This window comes from Nycticebus coucang, chromosome 6 (genome assembly GCF_027406575.1).
Source record: "Nycticebus coucang isolate mNycCou1 chromosome 6, mNycCou1.pri, whole genome shotgun sequence".
NCBI classification, from domain to species: Eukaryota; Metazoa; Chordata; class Mammalia; order Primates; family Lorisidae; genus Nycticebus; species Nycticebus coucang.
The window spans coordinates 126153456-126174904 of NC_069785.1; positions in this window are offsets into that span (position 1 = coordinate 126153456).

Consider the following 21449-nt stretch of genomic DNA (forward strand, 5'->3'; position numbering starts at 1 on the left):
AAAAAACAACTATGAACAAATTCCTATGCACACTGCACATATCTTATTTTGAAGTAAAAAAACAAAACAGGAACAAATACAATCACACCACCTCATGTGGCCTGCGGGCCGCAGTTTGAGGACCCCTGATTTAAAGTATATGGGAGAATAAGCTTAGGTTATATGCAAATGCTACTCCATTTTGTATTGGGGATGTGAACATCCCTGATCCACAGGAGGTTCTGGAACCAATCCCAGTGGATAGTGAGGGATGCCTGTACTTACTGAGGAATTTTCAATTTTGCAACTTTAAATAAAAGCTCATACCTATACCCAGACAGTCAGAGTGAGAATCACCCTTCACTCTGATTTCCTCCATTTATCACTGTTTCCCACAGGAGTTTACATCTGCAAATGGCCTTCTTGGTGATAACTGCTTTGCATGGTCTGTTTTTATAGGTGAGGCTTGTGGGCCCCAGGAAAGTTTAGTACCACGTTCTGGCTAAAGTGGAGGGCAGAGGCAAAATGAACCAGGGGCATCCGCCTCCCAGTGGATAAGACCAGTAGTTCTTCCCTTGGGGCTGTTCAAGGTGTAGTTTGCTCCTCAGTCTCTCCCTGCTGAGGGTCACACCCTCCAAAATAACCCCATCTTCTAGGTTGGGAAGCAATGGTTGGCTCATGCCTATTTTTCTGAGAATAGGTTTAGCTTGAATAGTTGAGATCTTTGATGCCTGAAGGGTGAGGAAATGACCATAACTCCTTGAGAAGGAGAGAGAACAAGAGCCCAGATACTGCTGTGGTGGCAGGTGAAGCGGAAAGGGAGCTGCACAGGTGCTGGGCACAGGGGTCTTGTGTGTTCTTGGACAAGCCAGAGCACCGCTCAGGGCCTGAGTTTTCGCCTCTGGAAAGCCACAGGGTGGGATGTGATCTCTGAGGTCTCTTCCAGCTCTGATATTCCGTAAGGGAATGAGTTCCTGATCTCTGGGCCCTTCCCATTTTCAGGCAGATGTGAGGGTCCAGAGTCTCTTCTCTCTTCAAGTCCATTCCTCTTAAGGCATTTCCTCGGGGGCCTTAGGACTAGTTCATAAACGGTAGGTTCCCTACCTGGTGATGTCTTAGAGGACACTTGCTGTAAGTCCTTCCTCTAGAATTCTGTCTGTTCTTGGAGGGACTGCCCAGAGATGCTGCATCACTGGGCTTTATTTGTCCATCCACCTATTTCTTCCATTTAATAAACATTTATGAAGTACCTACTTTGTTTAAAAAAAGGATAGATAAGAAATGCTTATTCCTAGAAATGGCTCTGTTAGATTAAAAGAGGCTAAGAGGCATTATAACTATACAATGTAGATTTGATTGAATCCTAGATCTGAGGGGGGAATATTTTGTCTCAAATATTTTTGAGACAATTGGGGAAATTTGAATACAGATTTCATAATAGGATTATTAATAACTTTTTAGATTTGATAGTTGCATTGTGGTTTTATAGGAGAAAGTCCTTATCCTTAGGAGAGAGAGGTGTGCTGAAGTATTTAGGGATGAGTGTAATGACATTTGCAACTTACCATCATATGGTTTAGAAAAAAAAAGCAAGTGAACCAGAATATTAACAACTGATGACTCAAGAATGGGGTGTATGGAGTGTTCATCGATTAGTAATTCAAGCTTTCTGAGGCCAGGTGCAGTGGCTCACACCTATAATCCTGGCACTCTGGGAGGCCAAGGTGGGTAGATTGCTTGAGCTCAGGAGCTTTAGACCAGCCTGAGCAAGAGTGAGACCCTGTCTACCCAAAATAGAAAAAAACTCATTGGGCTACGTGGCAGGTGCCTGTAATCCCAGATACTCAGGAGGCTGAGGCAAGAGGATTGCTTGAGCCCAAAAGTTTGAGGTTACTGTGAGCTGTGATTCCAGGGCACTCTACCCAGTGTGACAGACTGAGACTCTGTCTCAAGAAAGAAAGAAAAAAAAAAAAAAAGCCAAAACAAAAAAAGCTGTCTGTAGAGGAAAAAATTTTCAAAATAAAAAGGCAAGACAAAAAAGGGAAGGCAGCTATCCTCTAAGCGTTTCTGTTCAGCATTTTCTCCCCATTTACTGCCTATCAAAGACAAGCAGGCGTGTGAATCTCTGTATTTAATCCATGGCAGAATAGGATGTATGGTCAAGGGAAACTTAAGTGGTAGATCTTGGAAGCCCAGAGTGGAGAATGGTTAGTTTTTCCAAGGGCATTGCTGGTAGTAAGGGATGGGTTCCAAGATGGGGCACTTTCTGAGTTAGCTATAGAAAGGTGAGTACAAGGGCAAGACAGGGGTATCAGGCTGAGGGGATGATGGCAGCAAAGTTACAGAGCCTGAGTTGTTTTGAGAACAGAGATTAGTCCATGTCACTGGAAGACAGTGGATGTGGACAGGGATGTACCAGCGTGTAAATATTTGTTGGTGTCAGATGACTGGTGGCCTTGAATGCCATGTAAGCAATTCTAGCTCTGACCTTCTCCAGAAGAAATAGAGCAAACATGTGTTTCATCCTGCGTCCACGGCCAGCTGCTATATAAACATCAACTTTCAGTTATGGAATGAATGGATTTTCTGTGGCAAACCCCTATTCATTCTTCAAAACTAGGCTACTGTGATTTCAGTAGCCCTGGGGGGGGTCCAGGTGAGTCTGATAGCCTCACCTATAAAAAGAGACCATTGCAAAGTGGTTATCACCAAGAAGGCCATTTGCAGATGTAAACTCCTGTTGGAAACAGTGATAAATGAAGGAAATCAGAGTGAAGGATGATAGGGATCCAAGCAAACCCCTACTCATTCTCCCAAACTAGGAAGCATAATTCCTGTCTGAAGTTTTACCCAGCCTCTGCACATGCAATTTTAGGCACTCTGGCTTCTTCGGTTTCTGTTCTTGAAACTCATGCTCATTGCCAGTGTTACAGTGAGCCTATAAGGCCAATCTTGGGAATAATCGATTTTGACTGCTCTCTCTAGAATTAACTCACTGCCCTTTATTCTCCTTTCTGGATCTCCAGTCCTTCTGTGAGGCACCTCAGCTCCCCAACTTGCCCCATGCTCTGCTTGGTGGGATGACCAACCCGTGATCACATGGGGCTTTGGTTTCTTCATGTAAGCTTGGCTTGCTGGCTCTGTGGGGTCAGGGGTACAGAGGTCTGGCTGCTGCCCAGCTCATGGCAGGGGCCCACAGCAACTGGTTGGTTACAGGTGGGACTCCACCAGATGGAACTAAGAGCATCACCATGTCCCCAGAGAGATCCTGTGCACCTTTATTGTTTTAGAAATTATCATCTTGTACTGTGATTATTTTTGTCTGTTTCCCCTGCTATACTGGGAAAGGGCGAGTCTCATAGCTTAGTCAGCTTTGAATCCCTAGTACTTAGCACACTGCCTGGTACTTAGTATGTGCTCAGTCAACGTTTCTTGAAAGAATGAATGCATAAATAAGTGGACAGAAAAAGAAGTATCTTTTCATGGTCATCCATTTATATCCACACCATTAGTTCCTGCTTTGAGTATATAATTGAGAATTGACCATTTGTGTAGGAACTAACAGCCATAAATAGGTCACAGAGAGTCTGCTTTATTGAAGCTTCGTTCCCCCATTTACTTGTATTGCAGGTGAGTTTTAATTATGGCTTCCTAAGACATTGAGAGCCTCTAGTCATGTTCCTCTGGGAAACTGTTTTTCCTATGCATGTAGAAGAGATCAATTTTGCCATTGAAATGGCAGTGGGATTTCAAAATGTATCAACACAGAGCTCGGGGAAGGGAAAGAGTTGAGTCATCAACCATAACAACAAGACTTTGTTCTTGTATGTGGCCCTTCTCACTAGTGAACCCACCAAATACGTTGCAAATACTAATTAAATCCAAAGACTGGTAGAATCACATTCTTGTCTAATCTATGTAGATAATGCATTGTGATTGTCATCCACAAGGGTATAGCCCATTCACCTTTGTTTGACACACCAGTAATCAGTAATTGTGTGCTGATAGACAAAGGTACCAACTTGAGAGCACAAAGCACTTTCCATGAAGAGCCCAGGCCAGAAACCATGGGGTTTCTTCTGATCACTAAATAATCATTCCTAGTCCATATAACAGATGGTGGGTAATTGTGTTGGCTTGTGTGTTTTGTCCTGGCAGTATTTCCTTGATTACTGTTTTCAGAATACTCTCTCTGTCCCTTCCCATCACCCCTAAGCCCCATCTCTAAAGGATAAGAAACAAGTCTCCAGGCACTTTCATAACTCAGACCCAAGCTATTTTTGTGAGGTTCTTGTAGAAAATAAAAGCTTTGTACTGGGATCAAATAACAACTTAAATCCCATGCAGGACAACTTGAAGTAGCTTCAGAGACTGATTCCAAGAATGGGCACGTGACAGATTGATTGGGCTTACGGACTTAACCCTGTGATAGGGAGGATTTGTAATCTCTTATTCCGCCTCCTTATACCAAAAGCATCAGGATCCTCTTCCTATAAGTGACACAGCCCATGACCAAGGAATCTCATACCACACTGTCTGCTGAGCACTGTTCACAGAATCGTATTAGTTCATCTCCTCTCAGTGACATTCTGTGATGATTTTTTGTTGACAAGTTCTTATAAGTAAAGTACACTATTATGAATTAGACATCAATCCTTTCCTCAAGGCTCTCAAGGCCTATAGCCATCTCTATTCCAACTTATAGGACCACAGAACTGATTTCCTCCTCAAGTTCTATTAGATAAACTGAGTGCAGTGGAGGGAGACACCAGGAGATAGGAACATGGGAGGGATGGGAGAGATTATCCAGTTGAGGTGTTTTTGTTTGTATTTTTTGTTTTTGAGACCAGGTTTCATTCTTTCTTGCTTGGGCTAGTCTTGAACTTCTGACCCCAAGCCATCCTCCTGCCTCTTTCTCCCAAAGTGCTAAGATTACAGATGCCTGGCCCAGTTGAGAGTCTTAAATGAAGTTGCCATGTACAAGAACAGTTCAGTTCTGAATTCAATCTTCTAAGACTCGTTGCCTTAAGACATATTATCTTTAAACTCTCTGACTTCAGAAACAGCTGCCCTCTGCCTGCCATTCAGAGGGCTGGTGATAAGAATGCTACAAATAGTCCACTTTCATTATTTTGAGACATTCCTCTCCCCTTGACTTTGGTACCAAGGGGTTGACAGCCATGAGAATAGAAAGTCAGAGCTTGGGCACTGGGTAAAGACCTATTGCAATAGAGGCAGACGTTGACAAGCAGCATTTTCAGGGTGGCTAATGGAAAACATTAGTAATCTTTATCTCATGGAATTCAGGAACCCTTAGATAAAAAGGAGTGATAAGTTTGGAATTAATTTTGCTTAAGTTTTCTGGAATTCTTTCTTGCAGGAGCCTTTTCTTGAGTCACTGTGACTCTGGATGGTTCTATGTTGTAGCTTGTACTGAAAGGCCCTCCACAAACCAATTCTGCCCTCCGTGAATCCCGCCATCCATTCACCCACCGATGGGTGTTTTGTTTAATGAACATCTGCTAGCTGTCCAGCACTGTGCTCGTTGCTAGTTGGAAGGGATCCAGGCCCATTCTCAAAGCTGATCTTACCACATACTCATTGTTTATTGGCAAGTTGTTTAACTCTTCAGAACCTCAGTTTATGTATCTGTAAATCGGGATGATTCTTACTCTTTTGTGGCATTTGGGTAAAAAATAAGTAAAATATGTTCCGCAAGCCCTGGCACTGTTCGATACTCAATAGTCTGAGTCTCTTTCCCCTCCCTTTCTCTAGTTACAAAATGTAGCTGGTTAATAACAGCTCCTTCACTGCAGGGTTTTTAAGGATTAAGTAAGCTGATGTACATTAAAGTGTCTTATAAGCGCTTAACTACTTTGATAATGATAGCCATTATTATTATAGTCACTCTCAAACAGCTTACAGTCATGCTAAGAAGCCAAGACACAAATATGAAAACACTTAAAATTAAGTGTTTAAGTGATTAAGCACCCCAATGCCCCAGTTCCCTCTATAAACACCTTGATGCCCCAGTGACATCTAAGGAGTTTTGATGCAACCCTTTTGCCATTTTCCAGCATAAAAATGATGCAATAAAGGTGGCTGCCCATCACCTTTGGATGACTTAATGGATTTTCAGTGGTACCAAATGGCCTTGCTGCCCACTCAGCCATATGAAGGCTGAGCACCTTGGCTCCACTGAGCTAGGCTGAGTTGCCTTATTCTTTAACAAAACTACCTTATTGCCTTCCTATCCATGCTATTCCTTGTGGCGTTGACCGACTTTCTCTGTATGTTTTGTGTAAATCTTTGTCTTTTCCACATCAACCAGTGCAGCCCCCCTACACATTGTATGTGTTCAATAAATAGTTATTAGATTAATGGTTAGTTTTCTTCTCTGTATTATATTTAAAAAAGACTTACGTAAGGGATTAGCTATATGAGGCAGTGTGCCAACTGAGATAGTTATGGGGAGAATTCCTGTCCCTAAGTAGCTTAACATCTAAAATGGTTAAACAGATAAAAACACTCATTTATAGCAGCCAATGACCCGGGTTCTTGACCTGGAATCTATTGGCAAGCCCTTCCTCCAGTGGTCTGTGAATGAGACCATGAAACTTATGGAATTTTCTGGAAAGAGGTGCCTATGTGCATATTCTGAGAATAAGGTCCACAAGCACTGTGAGAGTTAGAGCAGAAGAGGTGGTAAGTAGTAGCAGATGCTGGGTTTTATTTTGGATTTATTGATGGATTGGATGAAGGTCGTGAGAATCAAGACAGAAGCAAAGATAATTCTTGGATTTTCTGTTTGAGTGATTGGGGGGATGACCTGCCATGTACTGAGTGGGTGATGGTTTTCTGGTGGAGGTGGGAGCAAAACTGGGGGAGAAGAAAAATTGTAAGTAAGTTCTGTATGTCTGTGAGGCATCTATGTATAGCTGTTAGAGAGCAGGTGGATGGATGAAGTAGAGCTCTAGGAAGAAGTGGGCTGTAGATACAAATGTGGAAATTGTCAGTGTGTAGGTGATACAAAGGCACTGGGTTGGATATCACTTATGGGAGGAGAGGACCAGGGAAGGAGTCAAGGTCTTTCTGAAATCTGGGGATCCAGGAAAGGAGGCTGAGGTGAAGGAGCCCCTGAGTATGTTATCCCTGAAGCCCATGGAAGATGGTGTGAGAAGGAAGCATTGACTGGACTGAGTGTAAGAATCATGTCTTACCGATCTTAGAATTGCCAGGACACATAACACAGAGCTGGGTACATAATCAGAACTTGCTTATTATCTAATGAATGGGAAAAAAAACCCTCAAAGGCCAAGAAGGAGAATAAAATACCCTCCAAGCAGAGGCTTCTGTGGCCCAGCTCAGCACCATCTCTGACGTGCCCTGTGGGAGGTGTAGGAGTGGGTGTGGTATGATGTGTGTCCATGTGGCAGGAGACAGGACAGTCACATCCTGTGTCAAAGAGCCGGGGCCCTTGGTCGGACACGTACCCAACAATGTCATTTGTGCACGAGGGTACTTGGCTGGAGAGCAACTGCACTTCCACCTCCACCATCTGCTGAGTTAATTCCCAGCCCGCTGGCTCCAGTGTCTCTTACCTCTTAATTACCAGCCTTGGCTCCCACCTGGCCCGAGAGACCAGCTTTGCTTCCCTGTTGCATTTTAAGCAGTGACCTGACAAAGCCTATCTCTCCTGGCTGAGATTTCTTTTAGTCAACTTCAGCCAGCCCTTCCCCTCTGGGATGTCCAGACCGTACCCATTGCTGGTGTTCAGACCAGCCTGACTTCCTGGTGGCCTTGGCAGCCCTGAGCTAGTTCTGTCCACTTGGGGGCAATGCCCACAGGGCAAACTGGCATTTAGAGCTTCTGAGAGTAGCTGGCATAGGATAAAACCAATTAAGAGGGCAGTTGCGAGTTGCCTGGGATGTGTGGTATAATCTACCATTGGTGGACTTTCCTAATCAGGGTGAGGGCAATTATGTGAATCCCTGCATGCTCTGTACACGGTTATGACATCCTGGACATACTTTAATTGATTTGTCTCACCTCCAATGATATCTATTTTTGAGCTACTCCCTTTCTAAAGTTCAGTGCTTTTCTCCTTTTAAGGTGGGTTACCCTCGAGTTTATGACATCTTGGTTTAGAGCTTGATCCTAGAGTAGGGAGGTTTCCTAAGATGAGTTGACAAAATTTGCCTTCTCTTAACCCTCGGGAAAATCCCCAAGTTTACTATCCTCCTTCCGATTTGAGTTGCTTTTATTCTATAGCTATTTGTGTCTTTCCCTCCATGTCAATGTTCCATGACTCTGACAGTGGAGGGGAGCATGACCCCTGGATTTCTGAGTACTCTCATCAGGAGCTAGACCATGTTCTCCAGAGGCCAGCGAGAGTGCTAAAAGGTAGACGTGGATGGGTGTTCCAGGGATAGGGGCTTTTGTTAAGAAGCCAGAAGGAAAATATTTATTTTTTAAAATTTCATAGCATTTTCTCATTGTATCTTTACTACAAAAATCTTGCAGGGGAAAGGAGAGAGGAATAGCTTTCCCTTTTCTTGCAGAGACATAGTACAGAAACATAGAAGGGATGAGTTACCCACTAGGTGGATCTAGGACTTGAACTTGGGGTTTCAGATTGCCACCATGAGAAGAGGTTCTTTAAGGGTTGTGAGAATCACTTGTGCTACTTGGTTCATCCATCTGGGATGAAGATGGCAGAAAGCTGCCTGGTGAGCAGATCTTAACCTCCTTCTCTACCATCTGGTGAACATCAAAATCTTCAGAGAGGGCAAAAGAGGAAGAAATTGCCTGCTTTTAGAAATAACATTCATTATATTTTTCATGTTTAGAAAATGAGTGTTTATAATATAAACCATCTAGCAAAAGTCCTAACAAAATCTTGACTAATGGCATATGGATTAAGAAATATAGCAAAACAGTTTTGGACCTTTTGTCCTCCATGTGTACCACCAATGATCTGTGGTCTCTGGAACTGAGGCAGCTACTGCACTGCGTAGCTGTTATCCCACTATGTCCCCCCAGGGTGTGGAGTCAAAAGTAGCTCTGGAGGAATCAGCCATCATTGGAACCCTTACTACCAAGCTGTGGTCTCTGACAGGGTAGACTTCCAGCCAACGAGTAACTGAAGCCGAGTCTTGGTTAATCAGTGGTGTCACAGTACTAAGCATGTGCCTAGTACTATGCTAGGTCCTTTGGGCTATAGAGAAAACTCTTGAAGGGTGTGTATTCTAGGTAATTAGTTAAAAAAGCTTGACATTAGATCATTAGATTGAGAAACATAAGCTATTAGACATGTTCATAAAAAAGAATAATTCTAATCAGCATTTGAAAATGAAATATGTCTTTTTTTTCTTTTTTTTATTTTTATTAAATCATAGCTGTGTACATTAATATGATCATGGGGCACCATACACTTGGTTCATAGATCGTTTGACACATTTTCATCACACTAGTTAACATAGCTTTCATAGCATTTTCCTAGTCATTTTGCTAAGACCTTTACATTCCACATTTACTAGGATTCACATATACCCGTGCAAGATGCACCACAGGTGCAATCCCATTAATCCCCCTCCCTCCACCCACCTCTCCCCTCCCTCCCCTCCCTTTCCCCCTTCTCCCCATTCTTTGGTTGTAACTGGGTTATAGCTTTCACGTGAAGGTCCTACATTAGTTTCATAATAAGGGTGAGTACATTGGGTACTTTTTCTTACATTCCTGAGACACTTTACTAAGAAGAATATGTTCTAGCTCCATCCATGTAAACATGAAAGAGGTAAAGTCTCCATCTTTTTTTAAGGCTGCATAATATTCCATGGTGTACATATACCACAATTTATTAATCCATTTGTGGATCGATGGGCACTTGGGCTTTTTCCATGACTTAGCAATTATGAATTGGGCTGCAATAAACATTCTGGTACAAATATCCTTGTTATGGTATGATCTTTGGTCCTCTGGGTATATGCCCAGTAGAGGGATTACAGGATTGAATGGCAGATCTATTTTTAGATCTCTAAGTGTTCTCCCTATCTCTTTCCAAAAGGAATGTATTAATTTGCATTCCCACTAGCAGTGCAAAAGTGTTCCCTTTTCTCCACATCCACGCCAACATCTCTGGTCTTGGGATTTTGTGATACAGGCTAGTCTCACTGGAGTTAGATGATATCTCAAAGTAGTTTTGATTTGCATGTCTCTGATGATTAAAGATGATGAAATATGTCGTATGTGATAAATTTTCTTTCCTTTTTTTTTTTTTGACAGAGTCTCTTGGATAGAGTGCCGTGGCATCATAGCTCATAGCAACCTCCAACTTGGGCTCAAGTGATCCTCTTGCTGCAGTTTTTCTATTTTTTTTTTTTTTTTTTTTTAGTAGAGACTGGGTTTTGCTTTTGCTCAGACTGGTCTTGAACTCGTGAGCTCAAGCAATTCACCTGCCTCGGCTTCCCAGTGTGCTAGGATTACAGGCGTGAACCACTGCGCCAGGCTATGATAAATTTTCTATATTGGATATTGAAAAAAAGGTGAGATGAAGACTGGGCACAGTGGCTTGCATCTGTAATCCTAGCACTCTGGGAGGCTGAGGAGAGTAGATTGGTTGAACTCAGGAGTGAGAGACCCACCTGAGCAAGAGTGAAACCCTGTCTCTACTAAAAATAGAAAAACTAGCTGGGCATCATGGTGCATGCCTATAAGCTCCTGGGGAGGCTGAGGCAAGAGGATTGTTCAAGCCTAAAATTTTGACATTGATGTGAGCTATGACGCCATGGCACTCTACCTACAGCAGCAGAGTGAGACTCAGGTAACAACTACAACAACAACAACAAAGAAAGGAAAAGAAAAGGTAGGGTGGTATAATAGTCATGATAAGCTAGACTATACAGAAATAACAGTGGCCCCCATATTTTAGAGCCTTAACAGAACAAAAGATTATTTCTTGCTCAGGTAACATATCCAACAGGGCTTTCCAGGAATTGTCTGCTCCACCTAGTCACTCAGGGACCCATTACCCATGGAAGATCACCTTCTCTGGCGGAACTCTAATATAGGACACAGGAGATACTTGATGAGCTCTAACAGTTTCCACAACACATGGGGAATGAATATAAAGATAGATATAGTTCTTACCCTCAATTCCTGTTCAAAACTATGATACAAAAAACAGATGGTGCTAAGCACCATCAGAGGGATACGGATAAAGTGCTGAGTTAGTTGAGAGACTGGACAGATTGGTGGGACAGAATCCAGGCCAGGATTTTGGAGAACATGGCGTTACATTGGGGCCTGAAGGATTTGGTAGGTTTTGATAGGCTCTTTGAACAAAGACTTATTGGTAGAAAAGCAACATAGAACAACAAGCAGTTTGCTTGAGGACAGGATTCGTGATGAGGAGAAATAATACTAATAGCAATGATCATGAGTAATACTTACTGAGTACCAAGTGTATGCCAGGCCTAGTTTCAAGTGCTTCATGTATATTAATTTATTTTATCATCTCAATAATCCTTTGTCGAAACTGAGGCTTGAAGAAGTTAAGTATTGGTTAAGTTTCAATTAATTTGCCCAAGGTGACACGAGTGCTAGATGGCAGAGGTAGGACTGTCACCCAGACCATCTGACTTCATGGTGGGTACTGTTAGCCACCAATTGGAGGAACAGGTGAGGGCCGGAGTGCAGGGAGCAACATACACCAGGGTAATGCACCTGAATGTTGACTCTGAAGGCAGAGAGTGCAATCGAAGGGGTCAAAGCAGATGGCATGGCATGATCAGATTTGTAATTAAATCATACATGGCCCAGGTGCTGAGTGTGAAGACCAGACGAGGGACCAATGGAGAATGGGTCTCAGAGCTGGCATCTGAGTGCTGGGGAGGCTGTGGCCACATCAGAGAGAAACAAAGGACATTGTAGGCAGGGACAAGCCCCCTGGGGAGGTAGAAGTTGGAATGAGTATGGTTTGAAACAAGGTAGTGAGATTTGTCTGATCCCCTTGGGAGTAGGCTTCACAGGGTGGGGAGAGATGAGGCCGAGTCAGGCCAAGGAGTTGGGCTGGATTTAGTGGGAGGGAAAGAGACCCAGACTGCTTTGAAGACACAGCAGAGGAATGTGTTAAGAGGTGCCGCTTTGCCCTTCACTGTCCCCACTCTCATTCTAGTCATGGCCCCAACACACCTGGCATTTCAAAGCCTGGGGGCATTTTCAAAGCAAACCCAAAAGGCTCCTTGACATTCTTTCAAAAGATTACCTCTTCTCTACAAGCCGTAAAATAACTAAAGTCAGATTATTGTGGTTCTTTTTTTCCTTTTTCTTTTTTTTTTAAATTTTTACACGCGCTATTACAAAGGTGTGAAATATTAAATACTTAAGCATCTGTGAATAAGATTGTAGGCTAAAACGTGTGAGTTCCCGTCTCAGCTAATGAACCAGAATATGGTTTTGATTTTTGAACTGCAAAAATGTTCTGCCTTTTTTGGTCATTCCTACAGAAGACTTCATATTTTAATAATTCAGTGCAGCCTAATTACTTTAATTAATCACCTTCTTTTCAAAGATGTCAGTGGGCTTCGTTATTTTCTTATTACTGGAGGTACTACTAGGAATTTTAAGGAATTAAATATATATGTGTGTGTGTGTATATATATATGTATATATATATAATAACCCAGGTTAACTCTTTCCTGAAGACTTAAATGTGCATTCTTTTCCTTAGAGTACTCTGTCATTTACCTGCGCTGGCTGGGTCTTATCCATGACTCCTGCTGCTTTCACAATCCCTCCCTATGACTGTTAACAAAACCATTTCTGGCCATTCTGTGTCTTAAAAACTGCTGCCTGGAGACAAAAGTAAAATGCTATTTAGAGTGAGTCAATATTTTTGCATCTTTCTGAGTCATGATGAATATACTGGGAATGACAATAGCTTTTATTGTACAATCAATATAATTTGCTTCCCTTGCAGGAAAACATAATTAGCTTATAGTTCATGCGGTGGCAATGAAAATGTGCTCATTTCTAAAGTCTGTTTGGGGGTGGAGGGTTCTTTTGGATCCGTGTGGGGGTGTCCCTTCATGGTCCCTGACCCAGGCTGATTAAGTATCACTAGGCAGCTCTCTTAACTTGTGGAGGGTTTTGTTAATTCTTTGTACCAAGGAATGACAATGCTTTTATACATGAACAGAGTTAATAATACATAAGGTGGATATCTGCAGGCTGGAAGTTAGAGCCTGCCTTTGAATACAACCTGTAATGCTTGAATGACAGAACTCTAATATTGATTGTTCGGCTGGCCCCTATTCATATCCCCCTTTTTTTTCCCCCTTTCCTTCCTCCCAAGCTCAGATCTTTCTGATTTTTACCCATTTCCCCCAGTAGATGTAAAGGGTCCCTGATTAATTAATGATTAATGAATGCATTGAGATAGGAGGAGAGAGATACAATGTCACCTTCCTTCTTCTTTCCTGGGACTGTTTGGGGTGCTTTGGGCTGCTGCCTGCTCTGCTCCCCACTTGCGACTGGGGCTGGCTGGCTGCAGCATCCTTCCTATGTGTTTTACACTCTCTGGCAGTCGTTTCTGGAGCCTCCGCTTAGTTTGGGCAGGGCCGCTTTGCAAGCAGTCTGAGGTTTTATGAGGACTGAGAACAAAGTGAGGTTTGAGTGGAGACTTTGACTGCAGTGCGTCTTGTAGGATTCCTGGTAAAGAGCTGCAGCAAGAGCTCCCATTCGGGGCTCAGGTTGAATGCTCTTATTTTGAAATGTTGGCTGTCTGAAATCAGATTTATTCAACTGGACTTTGGCTTTGAATTGAGGCACACATGCTACCTGTCACCTGAAGGGTGCAATTAGGGTCTGAACTTGGAGCTGTGTTTTCTATCAGTGCTGGGGGGTGGATGTGAACAGAGCCTGGGATTTGTTTGGCTGAAGGAGAAAGAAAGGCCTATTTAAAAATTCCCCTTTTGTTTCATGTCTTCCTATTTTCTGCCTCTGCCCCACCTTCCTTCCTCCCAAGTCTTAAACAACCTGAGAAGTCACAGAAATCAGCAAGAAAGAAATCAATAATCAGATCAATGCTTGCCATGGATTCAATAAAGGCTTGTGGTTGCCTCCTGGGCCTTCTGAGTCCCCTAAAATTTTTCTATTGCAATCAGAGATGTTAATTGGTTGAAACTGCCTGTGGTCTTAGGAAGTGCTCCGATTACAAGGAGAAATCCTTTTATGTTGCTGGACTCCAGCCACAAAAATCTCTGATGTTAGGAATCTGGCAGAGGTTGAGCCCCCTCCAGGGTGTAAATAAACTGGCCAGGTCTATAACCCAATAGAAGTCAATTTATTATGTGTCTGTGCTTCAAGTCACTCAGCCCAAACCCTGCCCATTTATTAAAGAAAAGGTGTGGGTTACAGCCGCAGCCCAGACAATGGAATATGGCAAGGGAGGCCCTGCGATGATTGTCAAGTCTTCACAGTCAAAGGAGGGGAGCCTGTAGGGATCGATACTTCTCTCCTTGCCCAGCTTTGCAAGGAGCTGCTTAGATTCACTCAGCTAAGCATGGCTGGCACACAGAACTGCTTACTTTGCTAGCAGGGAGGCTGAGACTCTAACCGCTTAAGTGGGTGAACGTTTTATGGCCTCTGTTTAGAAACCCCAGTGACATTCTCTGTTGCACTATGAATCCAGGTGGTTGTTACCAGAACTGGAGGTTTTGCTGGGCCAGATCTCACCATGACCCACTGAGATGCCCAGGGCAGAGTGTTGAGAGGCAGCTGGGAAGCCTTGGGCAGGGAACATGCTGAGCCCCTAGTTTACACACACGGAGCTGTTTCACTTACACGGTAAAAGGTTGTTTGGGGTTCACCTAATCCTGAGAATAGAGGAAGAATCCCAGTGCCCCTCCGCCCACACCCCTGCCTTCCTGCCTCTAGCTCTAGCATAATTGCATTTCCCAAAAGATGTGTGGCAGCATGGTAAGGGTGTGAAATGTGCCCAGCCTCGTTTGCATACTGCTCCAGACTGCCAGTGACAGTGAGCTATTAGTGAAACCCAGGACAGTCTGAACAAAGCAGTCTCTTAACTGCTCATTCTCAACACTGGCCCATGAGGCACCATCACCCACCTATACCCCACGAAATAGACCAACAAGGTCCCCGTAAATTCACAATACCCCACTTTACTTTGTACAGAAAATGCAATAATAGTCCAGCCTAGAGAGGGTTTTTTTTTTTTTTTTTTTGGTGGCTTCCCCCCCACCCCCTTCCCCTTCGTTCTCATTGGTTCCTGCCAAGTTGCAGGGAACCAATGGGATTCCTCTTCCTCATTCATGTCCTAGCAACAAGCCCTATTCCAATCTTTCTCTGCCAAACTAACACCTGAAAAATTACATCATGAATAATGGCAAAAGCAGCAAGGGCCAGAGAGGGCTTTTTTTTTTTTTTCCTTCCTCTGTCTACTGCAGAGTTCATTTAAGGTGTTTTCGTCTAGTTTCTTAAAGTGACAAAGGCCTAGATTTTTGCTGATCTTTTTCAGCCATTGGTTACCATATGAAAATATAAAATGAATAGTAATTGCATGCAGCAAAAGGCTTTTAGGTGAAGTGGGGAGAACACACTTGTTCATGGCGCTCCCTGTACATTCCTTTCAACGGCCTTGTTCAGGGAAGCCCCTTATGTGGAGAAATAGATTGTTCATATAGTATATTCTTTGGGAAAGGGCTGAAATATTCCAAACCACACAAGCTGCCCACCCACTGTCCCATACAAAAATGCAGTCCTTCCTGGTGGCTTTTCTCTCTCCAGTTAACTATACCCAAGGTCCTCTCTATTCCTACTTTCGAATAAAGGGCCCATTCTGTTAAGGGGGTCCTGGAGCCGAGAAAGGAATTTCCTTGTGAATTTGCAAAAGGTGTGGGGTTGTCGGGGTAAAAAGCCACAGGGCGGGGGTGCCCTGAGCACATGCGTGTCTGTGCACGTGCAGGGTTGTGCTTGCAGACGGGCAGCTGGGGAAATGGAACAAGAACGAGATCCAGATGACCGGGTAGTGAAGGGGGGTGGTAGAGAGACCAGAAAGGGAGGTAGGGTGACAGGGAGTGGATGAGGGGGAGGGAAGGAGGCCAGGGAGGCAGAGGCTGTGCACACACAGAGTTGTTTTCTCCAAATGGGTAAGGCTTTCTAAATGAAAATGTCCAACCTTCTAGGCATTTTTCAAGAGCCAGCCACTGATTTGTTGCTTCTGGCTTCTCCACCCCACCCAGTCTAGGGCAGACAGACAGCAGAGATTCAGACACAAAGAACTGCAGCCTTGTACAGGCACCAAGTGGGAGAAGGGCCAGTGCTTGGCACCTGCTGGATGCCCCGTGCACTGCCCACCCCTCCATCCTAGGCACAGGCACCCAGGCACTCTGGCATCCTGGCTTCCTTGTCAGCATGTGCGGAGAGCTGGTGAACGGGCCCCTGAGCTGGGAACGGGCCCCTGAGGCTGTCGCCACTGCCTTGCTGGAGAAGGAGAGAATAGAGCTATTTGCTGTCTGGTTCCAGTGTGGAGTTTGCAGCTCGCCTCAGCAATGGCCTTGGCGGCAGAGCAGTTAGAGGTGCTGGCAGACAGTCTGCCTGGGTCCTTGTGAAACCGCATGACTATATAAGGCTTGAGAAAGAATGAGGATGATGCCAACCTAAGCAAGGGTGAAGGAGGAGCAAGCGTGCAGTGAGGCCGCCCAGGGCTGAACTGGAGATGCTCCCTTCATTTGCCCCCTCTCCCCAGATTGCAGGGATAACGCCCGCAGAAGCCCTGCTGTCAACTATGAGATGCTGGAGGCGTACAGAGAGAGGCGCTGCCCCAGGGACCTGCTGGACTGGATGTGTTTGCTGGTGACACGCTTAGCAGTTGCCTCCACCCTGGTCAGAGCTAGCTGGCTTTGCGGTGGGACAGGGAGGAGACCCAGAGGTCCAAAGTCTCAAATATCTTAGGTGAATATTTGAGGGTGAATATTCTTCCCCATGGGGCAGAAGATTTGGCTCCCCTAGCCTGAGAGGTGGTTTTGGAGGCATAGATGGCCAGGCAGGAGGCCAATGAAAAAGCAGCAAGGAGAAGGCTCCCTGGACTAGGAGTTGGGAGTCCTGTATGGGTCCTGGCTCAGGCAGGGAGCTCTGGAGCAGTGTGAGCCCACTTCCTACCCAGGGCTGCTGTAGCCGTGATGAAATGAGATGAGTCTCACGAAGAGCTCTGAGTCTTGTCCTGTAGACAGCAAGCCTCAGCCAGGGGAGACACGATCATCACTGCCCCCCCTCCGCCCCAGGCCTCGTGTGCCAGTCTGGAACTCGCAGCTAGAAGGGCTGCCCTCCGCATCTGCACCCTCCTTAAATGCTTTCTTCCTTCCTTGGCTTCCATGGTTTAAAGTGTTTCTGTTTTCCTTCTACCTCCTGAGCACTCCTTGCCATTGTTCTTTGATTTTCCTGGCCGGGCCTCAAGGACTAGTTCTCCTCTGGGCCCTTCTCTTCGCGCACCTCTATTCTTGTGATCGTATCCTCCCAAGGTTTGGTTCCACCCTGACAGCTGCTGTGTCTATAGCTCCAGCCCAGATCTCCCAGACTTCAGGACTCTGTGTCCAGTAATCAGGCCTTTCCCTGTCCGTGTCCTCCAGGAAGGTTAAGTTCAGCGCGTCCTTCATCTTCTCCTCCCAGCCCCACCCACAGTTTGTCTCTTCACCTTTGTAGAGGAAGGAAATGCTTCCATCCCCAGAGTTGTCCAAGGCAGAGATCTGGCTGTCACCCTCATGCGTCCTTGACCCTCATCCTCCAAATCCAATCATTCACTAGGAGTTGTCTGTTTCCCTCTTAGCCACTTTTCAAATGCATCCATTCCCCGCATCCCCCTGCCATCATCCTAGTAATATAAGTTTCCAGTTCTCTCACCCTGACTGCTGCATCGACGTTGTTGCTCCTGCGTAGGACTCCTAGCTGCCTTTTCCCTGCTCTCAGGACATGGCTTAGACTTCTCACCTTTCATGTTTCATCTTCCTTTACTGTTCTTAGAGCTTTAGCCACACAACTTCCTTCACCTTAAAATCAAACATTCTACTTAATTAATGTCTGTTTCCCCTGTAAGACTGGAATGGAATGAGAATAGAGACCATTATAGTCTTGGCCGGAACATAATTAACACTTAAAAGAACATTGGCTGGATAAACAAATAAATGAAACCATCCCAAATCAAGTGCCACCAATAAATTTGATAAGATTTCTTACTATATAGAAACATGGAATAGGGCAAGGTCAGGAACAAAGCCCTGTGGTTTTAATCCAATTTATGCAATCTCTTCTGACTATTTAAAAGTCAACATTCTCGAAGCATAATTTACATAGACATGATATACATTACAATGAACCTGTTTCAAGTATACATTTTGATGGATTTTGACAAATGTATGCACCCCCGCAAGTGCCAATGACATCAAGACAGAACATTCCCATCACCTGACATGCTTGTTTGCAGGCAATGTTCACCGCTCCCTGGGTCTGGGCAACCCCAAGTCTGTTTACCGTCACTATTGATTAGTACAGATTACTCCATCTAAAATTTCATGTGAGTGGAATCCTACAGTAGGTACTATTTGTATCTGGTTATTTTTACTCAGCATATATGTTTTTGAAATTTGCTGAGTTGTTTCTCATACAACATATATACACATACATGAGTAGTTTGCTCTTTGTTTTTTTTTTTTTTTTTTCAGTTTTTGGCCGGGGCTGGGTTTAAACCTGCCACCTCTGGCATATGGGGCCGGCGCCCTATTCCTTTGAGCCACAGGTGCCGTCCTGTAGTTTGCTCTTTTTTTTTTTTGTTGTTGTAGAGACAGAGTCTCACTTTACTGCCCTTGGTAGAGTGCCATGATGTCACAGGACTCACAGCAACCTCCAGCTCTTGGGTTTTTGCGATTCTCTTGCCTCAGCCTCCCGAGTAGCTGGGACTACAGGCGCCCGCCACAACACCCAGCTATTTTTTGGTTGCAGTTCAGCTGGGGCCGGGTTTGAACCCGCCACCCTCGGTATATGGGGCTGGCGCCCTACTCACTGAGCCACAGGCGCCACCCAGTTTGCTCTTTTTATTGATGAGGAATGCTTCACTGCGTGGAGTTCTCACAATCACCTGTCAGTGGACATTGGGATTGTCTACAGTTTTTGGCTATTTGGTATTGATTGAATCAATCTCAAACATTCCTGTATGAGTCTTTGTGTTAACACATGTTTCACTTCTCCCGGGTAAATATCTAAGAGTGGAAATGTTTGGTCATGTATGCTGAACTTTAATGGAAACTGCACAGCAATTTTCCAAAGTAGTCATCCCATTTCCCCCTTCCACCAGCAAAGGATGAGAGCTCCAGTTGTTCCCTGCTTGCCAACACTTGGTGATGTGTGCAGTAATACCTCATTGTGCACCTAAGTTTTATTTCCATGATTATTAATAACATTGAACTTTTTATATGCTGACTGGCTGTTCATTCATCTTCATCTATGAAATGTCTTCATACATTTTGCAACAATTTTTGAATTGGGTTGTTTCTATCCATATTTTTATCAACTGTAAAATTTCTTCATTTTGGATATGAATTCTGAGTGTATGTTGTATATGTGTGTGTGTGTGTGTGTGTTTATTTCCTCCCAATCCCAGCTTTCCTCTTTATTTTCTTAACAGCATCTTTCAAGGAGCAGAAATTTTAATTTTCATAGAGTTTAATTTATTATTATTTTTCTTTTATAATCACAACAGAAAATGCTTTATTTGCCATAAGAAGTCATTGTCCACCTCAAGATTGATAAAGTTTTCTCCTATGTTTCCTTTTAGAAATTTCATAGCTGTACATTTTAGGTTGAGTTTAATAATGCATTTTTAGTTACTTTTTGCATGTGATGTGAAGTAAAAGTCAAAATTTGTAGTTCTCTCTACGAATATCCAGTTCTTTTAACACCATTTTTTAAAAAAACATTGTCTTTTCTCTCATTTAATTACCTTGGCAATTTAATCGTTTGATTAATGGACCAAAAGGTTGAAAAATCAATTGACCAGATGTACACGTGGACCTGTTGCTGAACCTTCTTCAGGGGTGTCCAACCTTTTTTCTTTTCTGCCCCACACTGGAAGAATAAGCATTGTCGTGGACCATACATTAAATAGAGAAACATTAATGAAGGCTGATGAGCAAAAGAAAAGGTCTGTGCATACTTTTCGTTGTATCTGACATCACAGGCAAGCAAAGCAGGCCTCGAATAATCTGCAAGCAGCCTGCAGGCTTCAGGTTGGACCTCCTAGATTACTTTCTATTGATTTCTATGTCCATCCTCCCACCAGTTCCACACCATGCTCTTTGACATGACTTTGTAATAAACACAAAATTAGATACCATAAGTTCTCCAGCTTTGTTCTTCTTTAATATTTTATTAACCCTTTTGTGTCTTCATTTAGGAAACTCATTGGTTTGACATTTTTTCTAGTAATCTTACTATTTGGTATGGAGATCACTGCTGTCCTATAAAATTAGTTGGCAAAAGTTTTCTCAAAAAGTTTTTGTGAAAAAGCATTTTTTTTAAATCTCTGATAGTTTTGATACCATTCACTAGAGAAATCATCTGAGGATGGAGTTTAGTTTATGGGAGGATTTTAGGTTATTAATTCAACTATTTAATTATATGCGTGTTTTCTCATATCTATTAATTTACTAGATCTAAGTTGCATCTATTGTCATTTTTCTTCAGTGTGACCTTCTAGACATTTTTTATATGCTGGTGACAAATTCTTTTAGATTTTGCCTCCATCTGGGGGGAATATTCTCAATGGATATAGAATTCTGGGTTGACTCTTTTTTCTTTCAGCACTTTATAGGTGGCATTCAATTGCCTTTTGACTTGCATTTTTTCTGGGGGAAGTCTGCAGTAAGTATTTTTTTGCTTCTTTGCATAATATTTTTTTCCTCTAAATGATTTTACAATTTTCTCTTGTGTTTTACCTATAGGAGTTTTATTATGATGTGTCCAATATCTTCATTCATTCATTCAATATCTTCTTCTCCAAGCTCTAAACAGTGTCTAGGGTCACAGGGTTTATAGTTTTTATCAAATTTGGTAAATTTTGACCAGTATTTATTTATCCATTCTTTTATGCTTTCCTCCTTAGGACTCCAATTACACATGTTAGATTGTTTTCTACTGTCTTAAAAGTTGCGGGTATTATATTAATTTTTTTTCAATCTTTGTTTCTTTCTCTGATTCAATTGCTTTGTCTAAAAGTTCATATGTTTTTTCCTACAGTGCCTAATCTGCTTTAATTAAGTCCATTTAGTGAATTTTAAATTTCAAATGTAGTGTTGGAAATCTGGAAGTTCCATTTTCATTATTTTTCATACTTTTAATTTGCCTTAATACTTTTATGTTTTCTTTTAAATCCTGAAACATATTTATATTAGCCATTTTAA